Raw genomic sequence first — 14,080 nt, 5'->3', positions numbered from 1 at the left:
CGAGGTGCACGGCGGCTGCACTGCGTGCGGCCAGAGAGAGAGCCGGGAGGAATAAGCGAAGGAAGAGGTGGCGGGATCCTGCGGGGCTGGATTGGAGCCCCGGTGGTGCTACTGCTGCCGTTGGACGCCGGCCGAAGGGACAAGTCCCTAGGTAAGGAAACAACATGTGTTGCATCGGCACATTTGATGCAGAGTAGCTACTGTAAGTTCCTCTCCCTTCTCTAATAAGCATTGCGACCTCTCCCTTCTCTAATTGGTATTGAGATTCAATTGCTATTCGATGGAGAGCAGCCACAAAAAGTTCCTCAATTGATGCACAGCGGCCACCGAAAACAGATCTCGCTTTCAATCTCTAATTGATTCTCAGCTACAGAGTGGCATGTATCTATAGACTTGCTAATGTGATGGCTAATGCATGTGTATTAATTCATGAATTAGCAAAATATTTCCCGTGAGATGTGCTAATATACAAATTTGATGTTCACAGTGCCCTCCACTTTTTTTTTGTTATGCCTATAAGAGATGACTTTTTTTCAATTTTTAAATAGAAAAGCACAGTATGGTTGCTCTTATATACAGCTTATAAAAAGGAATTGCAAAATAAGAAGAGTGATCTGTTCTACTCAAAACAAAATTGCTGAAATTCACATGCATGGTGGCGCCATACAGCGAGCGCATGGTGGCAGAGTTCACAAGCTAGATCTTTGACTGGCGTTATGGCTTGTCCTGATGCAGAGAAGGACGGGGTTCAAGTTGTTGGGCCGGTGGCAGGGGCAGCATGATGTTTTCGTCAGGTAACAACCTAGGCATCGACTCAAGATTTAACTGAACCAATTCCTTTAATTCAGGCTCCAAATCGTTGTTATTTGATTCACCAATTGGTTGCTGGCAACAACTAATTGGACATATAATTGTTGATTTCTGTACAAACAATATCTTCAGTTGTTTTCAGATCTTCAATAAGGATCATCAAGCCTCTGTTTTTTATATGAAGAATAGATATTGTAATTGTGCCTCCATTACGTCTAAAAGTCAGGTATCGGAAAACTGTCATTGGCATATCTCTGTCATGATGGAAGATTGGTTAGACAGAAAAAGGACCTCTGGTTATGTATGACATGATGCGAGGCACATATCTCTGAATGAAGCGCAACAAGAATTGACATCCTCTAATGCTAACTGTTGACCATTCTTCTCTGAAGTATCAGGTCAGTATCCCATGTGCCCCCTATTCATCTGTCATCGCTGCATAAAAATTTAATGCAGTTTTTAAGCCTATGTTTAAGGATAGCTAAATCTCTATGGACCAACCATATTATCTTTTTGAGATAATAAATCAACCTTCATCATGTACTTATGTTGTAACTTCTCCCATCTTTTGTGCTATTATCTAAAAGAGGTGTGGATTGGAATCAGTTTTTTTTGCTGCACCCCCATTCCGACGAGGTCACGCACACATACCACCGGGAATCCCACGGACCCTATGTTCGAGCGCGAGCGACGGCAATAGCATCTGCAAGTACTTGACCAACACGCTACCCGGGTGTGGTATCCACTATTGAGGCCAAGCAACCTAGCTCGGTCATCCTTAAGTGTGCTTGTGTCCACCACCTGATGAAGAACGGGAGAAGATTGCTGACTTTGTGCCTAATGATGGTTGCCTGAACTTCGTAGAGCAAATTGACGAGGTGTTGATTGCTGAATTTGGTCTTAAGAGGCACGTCGTGGGAGATATCCCTTGTGGCAGGTTCAAAGTTGTGATGGTATCTGGTGTCTCCCAGCGAGATTTGTTCCTTCTCTTAACAGTTACTATTAAGGTATAACAGTGATGTGCTACTCTGCTGGTCCTTTAGATGTCAAAAAGATTATGTGTTGTGCTAGCTAGCGACTTTTATCTCCCCGTGGATGCAGATTTCAGAAAATGTTTAGTTACGACGTACCACAAAGCTGATCTTTTTAACATTTGATTGTCGTGCTTAATACCACAGTTAGGTAGTTTGACTCTTAGACACTGGTCTTTTTAATATCAGACTTAAACAACTACAGTTCTAAATAGCAGTAGTTCTTCTGAATTTCTACCTATTTATTTCACTATTGTGGTTTCAAAATCCAATAGCCTTGCTGTTAGTTAATGCTCTATTTATATTTTTTGCCAACAGAACAAATTTATGTTTCCAGCAAAAAAGTTGGCCGGCCCCAGCAAAAAAAAAGAACAGTTCCAGCAAAAAAAGATCGTCGCCGTGGTCACAGGTACTAAATGGTTCCACTGTACATCTCTGTAGTTATTTGGTTGAAGGTGCGCATTAGTGGTTAGCTGTGATAATACAAATAGTAAACATGTTATACCAGGTAGCAGAACTTCACGAAAATTTGCTGAAGGAGCTGCATCATCCTTGATCAAATATTATTTTTATTATTCCTTGTTGGTTTTAGACAATAACATTAGAGAATCTAAATCCTTTTACCGCGCATCAGTACATGTAATAGAGCAACTCTTGGTGCAACTAGCTGCAGCAAAGACCAACTTGACTTGATGGTATTTTTGATCTGTTCACCTACCCTCCCTCGCTCAATTTTCTTGGGCAAAAACACCCGCCCCACGAAGCCATCTCCGTGTCGCATACCTATTGCCACAACCAACTAAGCTAGCCCAGTGTTTTTTGTGGAAAAGATGGTTGTTCCTTCTATTAAATAGTCCCACCTCGCCCCTTTACACCCAATCCTCTTAATTTCCTTATGCCTTTGAATTTCCTAGGTGTCAACAAGCAGTCTTCGGAATCATCAATAAGCCAACAGCGAGAAATAAGTTTAAGAATTGAGTTCCTTTAACAGGGAAATAAGGAAGGGAAGAAACAAATAGGGAACAATCAGATGAAGCATCAAGGAAAATGGATTGAACAATCAGATGAAGCATCCAGCTCGAGGAGAAGCATGGTCTGCAAGGAGACCAATCATCTTGAGGTGGTTCTTTCAGCTACTGCATGTTCCATTACGGAGAAGGGTACTTAGTCGATCTTAGGAGCCAGACTCTGCTCTCCTTGCAGGGAGAATTTCAACAAATGGTACTATTACTCTCCCAACAATTCTTTTATCACTACAAAATGTGTAGGAACCTTATTTTTCCCTGAGATACTGTAATTGAGGAACCGAGAGCCGCGACGGAACATTGTATTTTGCACTACATCCTGTATTTGCTTTGTGGGAAGCTGGCTTGAGGACAAATATGTCAGCTCCATTTTCGCTGTGAGTGATTCTTCATATGACGGTAGTGTTGCTTGTGTTCATAATCAGTCTCTATGTAATGTTTCGGCAGAGAGAGTTGTAACGCCTCGGTCTTCTTGCCGAGTTGCAGAATGCTGTTGTTCACTCTGCAATAGGATGGATGAACATGGTTTTCTTTATTTTACAGCGTATGTGTTGTGGTCGGATACATGATTGCAACAAGATTCCCAACTAGAAGAGGAGTCACCCAGAAGAGTTTTGCAAGTTATCATCACTTGCAAGCCTCCAACTTGATCCATGATTTATATGATCAGCAGAAAACATTGTACAATTTAAAATTGTCACAGCCCATGTATTCTGTGATGCCCAATAGAAATAGCATTGATTATTTGGTATGAAGATGCTTGGACAGCCATGTTTAGCCCAAAATCAAATAATCAAGATGACTGCTAAAATAATTTCATTTAAGTTTTCTACATACAATTCTAACTGATCAGTATTTTTTTTTCTCTCGTTGCAACGCACGGGCATATGTGCTAGTCTTTCCCTATTACTAATAAAGCAGCTAATGCTTTTGGTCGTCCGTCATCGTGGCCGTTTTGCAAACAAGCCCATAAGTTTACATGAAATCAACCCGCAGTCTTATTTTAAGTTCAGAAAACGTTTCATTTTTACATTAAACCTCCTATCCTCCACCGGCAGCTTATCCATTCCCGTTCTCCACCACCGGGCGTACGCGTCGTCCAAGCCCAAGAATAGAACGAGGCGTCGCAGCAGGGGTTGTCTGCGGTCCACGTGAGCGAGGCGAGGGGCGGCCCGAGACGGTCGATAGTGGCGCTGTCGTCGTTGTCCGCGAGGTAGAGGGTGGCGGCGCCGGTCGCAGGGAGGACGGGGGCACCGGCGGCTGGTGAACTCGGAGGCTGCGGCTGCGCGACGACGTCCGTGGTGGTGGTGACAACTACGGCGATGCGACCACGATGCGGCAGGGTATGGAGGCTTCCTCGCCTGGGCTCGGGCGCGTCAGCACGGCGTCGGGCCGTTGCCGGTGGCGTCGAGGCCGGCTCACGCACGGACAGGGCGCCCAAGGGTGAGCCGCCGCGGCGTGTGGGCGGGCTGAGCCGGGCGTTCCACCACGATGCGGCGGGGATGAAAGCCGCCTCGCCGGGGCTTGTGGGGCAGCACGGCGTCGGGCCGTTGAGCAGATCTTCTCCATCCTCGAGTCCAACTTCCTGTTTGGCGCGCAGGCGCTGGAGCCGGCAGGGGCATGCTCTGCGGGGCGCGCTCGCCGCGGCCGTGCTGGTAAGGCTCGAGCGCGGACTGCGGGAGCTGTCCGGGAACCCCGAGGCCCGCGTAGTGGACTATTTCAAGCAGGGTCCGGCGCCGGATGGTTCCTGGCGGCTGCGTTGTTCGCGCGCCGGATGCCGGCGGAGGCGGCGTGCGACGTCGTGGCCAAGAACCGCAAGGTGTTCTCCGGGCGCCACGGCCGCGGTGGGTTCTTCTCCGGGGCCGATGCAGGTGATTTTCCTAATGGTGCTGCAGACGCTGAAAACCCAACCCCTGAAGCACTAGAACTAGAAGTGCCCTCTCTATGGCGCATCACTCACTGATTCCAGATGGGCAACATTCTGCTTCGCAATTAAAGAGCATAGTTTTTGTCTGCTATCATTGCTTACATATGAGAGTAGAGATAATTAATTGTGCTCCTGACTTGCTTTTCTAACCTAAGTGTTCCTAGGATTGCCTTGTTTAATTGCATCTGAATATTAGCTGCCTGATAAGGGTAGAGATAAAAGCCTTTTCCTCTTATATTTATCTTTATGTCGGTGGCGCTCTTGTTTAATTTCTAAACGGTTTTTGCCGCTGCCAGTTGTTGGATTCATCAGACACATTGCCTTTTAGACTTGGCAGTGGATTTGGGATTATTGATGGCCTAGCCACTGAACAGCGAAGGACGGATTCAGATGTGGCTTGAAGCGCAAATGCTTCACCGAACTTAATAAAACTCATACCTGCACATGGAGCAGTCCTGAATGGTTCACCATTCAAGACACCACAAAACTTTAGAAGTATCCAGACTTGCTAAACTTTTTATTCATTAACAGTGAGAGAAAGATGTCTTGACAATTTGTCCGCTGGAAAATCTTATTTGCTATTTGTTTCATGTAGGTTTTGGAATTGCTTGAAGTTGTACAGTTCAGATGTCCATACACTTCAATGTAATACCCTCAGCTGCTTTCCAATCTGAGAGTTGAATCGAAGGTGTGCATTTGAACCCGTGAAATTATTATTTTGTTTTTTCGTATCTCATCAGTTTTTTGATTCTTAGATTGAAGAGATCCTACGGAATTCTGCAACATCTGAATTTGGTAGTGTATATTATTTTTCGGAGAGAGGTGATCGACTGATTGATCTTGATGTGTTCCATCAAAAGCTTATCTAGGTTGCTTGTTCAGTCTTGTTCATATTGGGTTTGAGATTATTATGTTCTTCAAGTTGCTTCTCTTGATGTTCAGATGTCTCAAGAACTGCGCACACAATTGAGCGAGTCTGAGAAAGGAGAGCTAAAAGGATCGTTCCATCATATGCTGAAATGGGCCTGGAGATATAATAAATATCTTGAAGAACAGGCAGCCCAGCTTCACATGTTAACTAGCTGGTCGAAAATTGTTGAAGTGAGTTGTGTGTGTGCATGACCACTTAATCTTTTCTGTTGGGAATTTCATATTGTAACCCGCTTATTGTTAATTTCAGGTAGTTGTATCAAGAAGTAATAATTTTAAGACATTGAAGTTCAGAACCTCTATTGAAACTCTTTCGTAGTATTATATGAACTTCTGTATTTGAACTCTTTCATAGACGTTTATACTGAGGTTGCTCTTCTATAGACATTTATAGAGGTTGCTCTTTTATAGACATTTCGAAGCAAGCCGCTAAGCCCAAGTCTCGAATCAGGATTGTCGTCGTTCGTCAGTTCCAAGTATTTGAATTCTTCCGTATCTCTGCTCTTGATTACATATGGTGCGAGATTCTAATTTCTTGGACTATAGTGCAGCTAGGACATTGTGGCGGCAACGGTGGGATTTGGGTCGGCGAGCTGCAGGGATTTGCTGGACGCGCGCCATCACATGTCGAGCCACACATAGTGACCGATGGTGGCGGATTAGAGTTGGAATCCAAGAGGTTTGTGTGGTTTCAGTTATCCGGTGATTGGGCAAGAGCGGAGCAACAGAGGCCGGCCAAGAACATGACCAGGGATAACACATCTTGCTCGATTTCCCGAGCGACCCAAGGTTGGTTGCATCCTGCATGACCTCATATTGTTTATGAGAGTTTTGTGATGTTCTTTCTTTAGAGAAGTTTTGTGATCTTAATTCATGAGACATTTGACGTGATACTATGTGGCTGTAAACGTAATCTGCAATTCAGAGCAAACAGAGTGAACAAACCAAGGACATGAAGGTTAGTCCGTTAGTGTCTTACTTTTCTTTTTGTAATTCTATCGTACTGTATAGTTAGTACAAAATCATCAAATATTCAGGATATGTTTACAATTTTGTGAAACTGAAATGTGCAACATGTTCAGTGGACTGGTGAATTATAATTTTGTGAAACTGAAATGTGTTACTGAAACCTGACCGGTGATGAACTAACCGATTCACACAAGGGCTTGCTGATAACAACTTGAGTTGGCCGAGTCTCGCCGAGTTGAGCGTGGAGTAGAAGGTGTCGAGTGAACTTGAGTCAGTGTCATTCGCTGTAATGATCGCCCGGGCGGCCTTGTAGCTGTCTCAGATGGAGTTCAGGGGAAAGACCAAGAGGAGGTGCGATAAGATTGAGCTTTCCAGAATTTTGGGGAGGTGGCGCTTGTCGCACTGCAAAACTTTTATTTGTATATGTTGCATGCTACTACCTCCTAATCAATATGTCATTGAAATGAAGTAGATGCAGCTCTTCATAGATATTGTCACATGTTCTGGTTTGCAGGTTAAATATTTGATGCCCTCGTTTTGGTAATGAGAGCAATGCAATATTCTGAAGGTCACACATGTGAGGGAAACTGGCACGTGTCTATCTCTTAAGCTGGAAACTGCAATTTGTGTTCTGAGCTATGAGCTCCAAATAAATTAGTTTTCTCTGTTCTTCAAGTTGTTATCTTATTTTAGGATTGGCATCACTAATAATGCGGAGGGGTTTTTCCGTTCAATAAAATATTAAATTCCAAATTCGTTACCAGTTTCTATAAGTATTGTACTGTTTTGTTAGCTTGTTGTTTGCCATTTATATTAATTTCCATTCTTACCCACTTCCTCTGATTGTAGCTCTTTGTGTGAATCGGTTAGTTCATCACCAGTCAGGTTTTTTAAAATTTCAGGTAAGTAAATTGATATGCAATGTACAATCAATTGATGAATTGATAATTTGGTGTAGCATGGAGATCGATCTCATTGGTACATATATTCTTCAGTTGGAATAAGGCAATCTGTGTGTTGTCTATAATCTCACACTTGAGTTTTGAGCACTGTTCTCACCTTCTTTACTTGATAAAAAAATCATTATTCAACTTTGTTCTCTCATGATCACATCGCAAGTTGTATGGATATACTTTAATAATACATTGCCCCAAAAGGTAATTGGCTTTGACGTTCATTCCAGAAGTTAACTCTTTCACCTCATTTTCTTCAAAGGTTGAATTTTCCCTGTATGAAATATATATAAGATAAATAATATGCATTTTGATCGTTCTTAATTTGAATATGCATTTGCGGCCATATATCCTTGCAAGTAAGTGATGTGGATCTATGTGCAAGGAGGATAGGGGCATACGATTTTTTTTCTCCCATTGCAACGCACGGGCATGTTTCCTAGTATATATATATATATATATACATATATATATATATATATATATATATATATATATATATACTTGAGTTTTTATGTCGTCTACAACATTCACTTATTGCTAATTCTATTTGAAACTCATTCAAAATCTTCACTGTGTCCTTGTCAGCTGAAGAAGTTGTGAATGAAACTTTCAAATATTGGTATCTGAATTTTCGGCTTTTGCCGCTCATACCGTTACACATCCACGATAAAACTTACCTATTCACCCACAATCTTACACGATCGCCACCACACTGTATCCGGGTGATGAAGGAAATATGCCCTAGAGGCAATAATAAAGTCATTATTTATTTCCTTATTTCATGATAAATGTTTACTATTCATGCTATAATTGTATTAACTGGAAACTTAGTACATGTGTGAATACATAGACAAAAATAATGTCACTAGTATGCCTCTATCTGACTAGCTCGTTGAATCAAAGATGGTTGTGTTCCCTAACCATAGACATGAGTTGTCATTTGATTAACGGGATCACATCATTAGGAGAATGATGTGATTGACTTTGACCCATTCCGTTAGTTTAGCACTTGATCGTTTAGTATGTTACTATTGCTTTCTTCATGACTTATACATGTTCCTATGACTATGAGATTATGCAACTCACATTTACCGAAGGAACACTTTGTGTGCTACCAAACGTCACAACGTAACTGGGTGATTATAAAGGAGCTCTACAGGTGTCTCTAAAGGTACATGTTGAGTTGGCGTATTTCGATATTAGGATTTGTCACTCCGATGGTCGGAGAGGTATCTCTAGGCCCTCTCGGTAATGCACATCACTATAAGCCTTGAAAGAAAATGTAGCTAATGAGTTAGTTGCGGTATGATGCATTACATAACGAGTAAAGAGACTTGTCGGTAACGAGATTGAACTAGGTATTAAGATACCGACGATCGAATCTCGGGCAAGTAACATACCGATGACAAAGGGAACAAACGTATGTTGTTATGCGGTTCGACCGATAAAGATCTTAGTAGAATATGTAGGAGCCAATATGGGCATCCAGGTTCAGCTATTGGTTATTGACCAGAGAAATATCTTGGTCATGTCTACATAATTCTCGAACCCGTAGGGTCCGCATGCTTAACGTTCGTTGACGATATAGTAATATCTGAGTTATGTATGTTGGCGACCAAATGTTGTTTGAAGTCCCGGATGAGATCACGGACATGACGAGGAACTCCGGAATGGTCCGGACATGAAGTTTAATATATGGGACAATGTTGTTTGGTCTCCGGAAGTGTTCCGCAATTCACCGGAAGGGGTTCCGGATGTTTTCCGAAATGTTTGGGTACGAAAACACGTTATTTGGGCCAAAGGCCAAAGCCCACAAGGTTTTTGGAAAGCGTGAAAGGAAGTTTTGCGGAGTGCAGGGGCCAGACGCCAAGGTCCCTGGCGTCTGGGTCTAGACGCCAGGGTTCCTGGCGTCTGGACCTGGAGTCCAAGAAGGACTCTTGCCTTTCTGGTGAAACCGAGTTTGTGGAGGCTTTTACTCCAAGTTTTGACCCCAAGGCACAACATATAAATAGAGGGGCAGGGATAGCACCAAAGAGACATCAAGAAACACCAAGCCGTGTGCCGGCAACCCCGTCCCCTCTAGTTTATCCTCCGTCATAGTTTCCTTAGTGCTTACGCGAAGCCCAGCGGAGATTGTTCTTCACCAACACCGTCACCACGCTGTCGTGCTGCCGGAACTCATCTACTACTTCGCCCGTCTTACTGGATCGAGAAGGCGAGGACGTCATCGAGCTGAACGTGTGCTGAACGCGGAGGTGCCGTACGTTCGGTACTTGATCGGGTTGGATCGTGAAGGTGTACGACTACATCAACCGCGTTGATAAACGCTTCCACTTAGCGGTCTTTAAGGGTATGAAGATACACTCTCCCCTATCGTTGTTATGCATCACCATGATCTTGCATGTGTGTAGGACATTTTTTGAAATTACTGCGTTCCCCAACAGTGGTATCACAGCCTAGTTTTATGCATAGATGTTATATGCACGAGTAGAACACAAGTGAGTTGTGGGCGATACAAGTCATACTTCTTACCAGCATGTCATACTTTGGTTCGGCGGTATTGTTGGATGAAGCGGCCCGGACCGACATTACGCGTACGCTTACACAAGACTGGTTCTACCGACATGCTTTGCACATAGGTGGCTGGCGGGTGTCAGTTTCTCCAACTTTAGTTGAACGGAGTGTGGCTACGCCTGGTCCTTGAGAAGGTTAAAATAGCACTAACTTGACGAACTATCATTGTGGTTTTGATGCGTAGGTAAGAACGGTTCTTGCTCAGCCTGTAGCAGCCACGTAAAACTTGCAACAACAAAGTAGAGGACGTCTAACTTGTTTTTGCAGGGCATGTTGTGATGTGATATGGTCAAGGCATGATGTTATATTTTATTGTATGAGATGATCATGTTTTGTAACCGAGTTATCGGGAACTGGCAGGAGCCATATGGTTGTCGCTTTATTGTATGCAATGCAATCACCCTGTAATTGCTTTACTTTATTACTAAGCGGTAGCAATAGTCGTAGAAGCAATAGTTGGCGAGACGACAATGATGCTACGATGGAGATCAAGGTGTCGCGCCGGTGACGATGGTGATCATGACGGTGCTTTGGAGATGGAAATCACAAGCACAAGATGATGATGGCCATATCATATCACTTATATTGATTGCATGTGATGTTTATCCTTTATGCATCTTATTTTTCTTTGATTGACGGTAGCACTATAAGATGATCTCTCAGTAAATTTCAAGGTATAAGTGTTCTCCCTGAGTATGCACCGTTGCGAAAGTTCTTCCTGCTGAGACACCACGTGATGATCGGGTGTGATAGGCTCTACATTCAAATACAACGGGTGCAAAACAGTTGCACACGCGGAATACTCAGGTTAAACTTGACGAGCCTAGCACATACAGATATGGCCTCGGAACACTGAGACCGAAAGGTCGAGCATGAATCATATAGTGATGTTCACCATTGAAAACTACTCCATCTCACATGATGATCGGACATGGTTTAGTTGATTTGGATCACGTGATCACTTAGATGATTAGAGGATTGTCTATCTAAGTGGGAGTTCTTAAGTAAGATCATTAATTGAACTTTAATTTATCATTAACTTAGTCCTAATAGTATTTTGCAAATTATGTTGTAGATCAATAACTCGCATTGTTGCTTCCCTATGTTTATTTTTGATATGTTCCTAGAGAAAAACTATGTTTAAAGATATTAGTAGCAATGATGCGGATTAGATCCGTGATCTGAGGTTTCTCCTCATTCCTGCACAGAAGAATTATGTCCTTGATGCACCGCTAGGTAACAGACCTATTGCAGGAGCAGATGCAGACGTTATGAACGTTTGGCTAGCTCAATATGATGACTACTTGATAGTTTAGTGCACCATGCTTAACGGCTTAGAATCGGGACTTCAAAGACGTTTTGAACATCATGGACCATATGAGATGTTCCAGGAGTACAAGTTAATATTTCAAGCAAATACCCGAGTTGAGAGATATGAAGTCTCCAACAAGTTCTATAGATAAAAGATGGAGGAGAATTGCTCAACTAGTGAGCATGTGCTCAGATTGTCTGGGTACTACAATCTCTTGAATCTAGTGGGAGTTAATCTTCCATATAAGATAGTGATTGGCAGAGTTTTCTAGTCACCATCACCAAGTTAGTCGAACTTCGTGATGAACTATAGTATGCAAGGGATGACGAAAACGATTCCCGAGCTCTTCATGATGTTGAAATCAATGAAGGTAGAAGTCAAGAAAGAACATCAAGTGTTGATGATTGACAAGATCACTAGTTTGAAGAAAAAGGCAAAGGGAAAGAAAGGGAACTTCAAGTAGAATGGCAAGAAAGTTGTCACTTCCGTGAAGAAGCCCAAAGCTAGACTAAAGCCTGAAACTGAGTGCTTCTACTGCAAAAGGAAATGGTCACTGGAAGCGAAAATACCATGAATATTTGGTGGATAAGAAGGATGGCAAAGTGTACAAGGGTATATTTGATATACAAGTTATTGATGTGTACCTTACTAGTGTTTATAGTAGCCCCTGGGTATTTGATACTTGTTCGGTTGCTAAAAAATTAGTAAATCGAAACAGGAGATATAGAATAAACAAAGACTAGTTGAGGGTGAAGTGACGATGTATGTTGGAAGTGGTTCCAAGATTGATATGATCATCATCGCACACTCCCTATACTTTCGGGATTACTGTTAAACCTAAATAAATGTTATTTGGCATTTGCGTTGAGCATGAATATGATTTGATCATGTTTATTGCAATACGGTTATTCATTTAAAGTCAGAGAATAATTGTTATTCTGTTTACATGAATAAAGCCTTCGAGTCATACACCCAATGAAAATAGTTTGTTGGATCTCTATCGTAGTAATACACATATTCATAATATTGATGCCAAAATATGCAAAGTTGATAATGATAGTGCAACTTATTTGTGGCACTGCCGTTTGGCTCATATCGGTGTAAAGCGCATGAAGAAACTCCATGCTGATGGGTTTTTGGAATCACTTGATTATGAATCATTTGATGCTTGTGAACCGTGCCTTTTGGGAAAGATGACTAAAACTCCGTTCTTCGGAACAATGGAACGAGCTACTAATTTATTGGAAATAATACATACCGATGTATGCGATCCAATGAGTGTTGATGCTCGTGGCAAGCATCGTTATTTTCTGACCTTCATAGATGATTTGAGCAGATATGGGTATATCTACTTAATGAAACACAAGTCTGAAACATTTGAAAAGTTCAAAGAATTTCTGAGTGAAGTGGAGAATCATCGTAACAAGAAAATAAAGTTTCTACGATCTGATCATGGAGGAGAATATTTGAGTTACGAGTTTGGCCTTCATATAAAACAATGTGGAATAGTTTCACAGCTCGCTCCACCTGTAACACCGCAACATTATGGTGTTTCCGAATGTCGTAACCGTACTTTATTGGATATGGTGCGATCTATGATGCATCTTACCGATTTACCACCATCGTTTTGGGGTTATGCATTAGAGACAGCTGCATTCACTTTAAATAGGGCACCATTAAAATCCGTTGAGACGACGCCTTAAGAACTGTGGTTTGGCAAGAAACCAAAGTTGTCGTTTCTTAAATTTTGGGGCTGCTATGCTTATGTGAAAAACTTTCAACCTGATAAGCTCGAACCCAAATCAGAGAAGTGCGTCTTCATAGAATACCCAAAGGAAACTATTGGGTAAACCTTCTATCACAGATCCAAAAGCAAGATATTCGTTGCTAAGATGGCTCCTTTCTAGAGAAGGAGTTTCTCTCGAAAGAAGTGAGTGGGAGGAAAGTAGAGCTTGATAAGGTAATTGTACCTTCTCTTGAATTGGAAAGTAGTTCATCACAGAAATCAGTTCCAGTGATTCCTACACCAATTACTGAGGAAGCTAATGATGATCATCATGAAACTTCAAATTAAGTTACTAAAGAACCTCGTAGGTCTTCCAAAGTACAGTCAGCACCAGAGTGGTACGATAATCCTGTTCTGGAAGTTATGTTACTAGACCATGATGAATCTACGAACTATGAAGAAGCGATGATGAGCCCAGATTCTGTGAAATGGCTTGAGGCCATGAAATCTGAGATAGGATCCATGTATGAGAACAAAGTGTGGACTTTGGTGGAGTTGCCCGATGATCGACAAGCCATATTGTATAAATGGATGTTCAGGAGGAAGACAAACGCTGATAAGTAGTGTTACTATCTACAAAGCTCGACTTGTCGCAAAAAGTTTTTCAACAAGTTCAAGGTGTTGAATACGATGAGATTTTCTCACTCGTATCGATTCTTAAGTCTATCCGAATCATATTAGCAATTGCCACATTTTATGAAATCTGGCAAATGGATGTCAAAACTGCATTCCTTAAGGGATTTATTAATGAAGAGTTGTA

General features: G+C 42.1%; 2 long non-coding RNA genes across 14 annotated transcripts; both read left to right on the top strand.

Moving 5' to 3' along the window:
• The first annotated feature begins 7 nt into the window (after positions 1-7).
• On the top strand, positions 8-3,406 carry LOC119338149. Of its 6 annotated transcripts, none has more exons than XR_005163812.1 (4): positions 8-151; positions 736-1,817; positions 2,160-2,250; positions 2,756-3,406. It is a non-coding gene; the product is annotated as an uncharacterized LOC119338149 (long non-coding RNA). The 6 variants fall into 6 exon arrangements; XR_005163813.1 differs by having other exon boundaries at positions 8-202; XR_005163814.1 differs by having other exon boundaries at positions 8-794; positions 953-1,817.
• Positions 3,407-3,952: 546 nt separating this feature from the next.
• Positions 3,953-7,869, top strand: LOC119340086. Of its 8 annotated transcripts, none has more exons than XR_005164364.1 (4): positions 3,953-4,737; positions 5,389-5,481; positions 5,549-5,894; positions 5,974-7,869. It is a non-coding gene; the product is annotated as an uncharacterized LOC119340086 (long non-coding RNA). The 8 variants fall into 8 exon arrangements; XR_005164360.1 differs by having other exon boundaries at positions 5,549-6,199; positions 6,275-7,869; XR_005164362.1 differs by having other exon boundaries at positions 5,549-6,199; positions 6,270-7,869.
• Positions 7,870-14,080: the final 6,211 nt, after the last annotated feature.

Source organism: Triticum dicoccoides, chromosome 7B, assembly GCF_002162155.2.
Source record: "Triticum dicoccoides isolate Atlit2015 ecotype Zavitan chromosome 7B, WEW_v2.0, whole genome shotgun sequence".
In the NCBI taxonomy this organism is placed as follows: domain Eukaryota; kingdom Viridiplantae; phylum Streptophyta; class Magnoliopsida; order Poales; family Poaceae; genus Triticum; species Triticum dicoccoides.
This window is presented reverse-complemented; position numbering and strand designations above follow the sequence as displayed.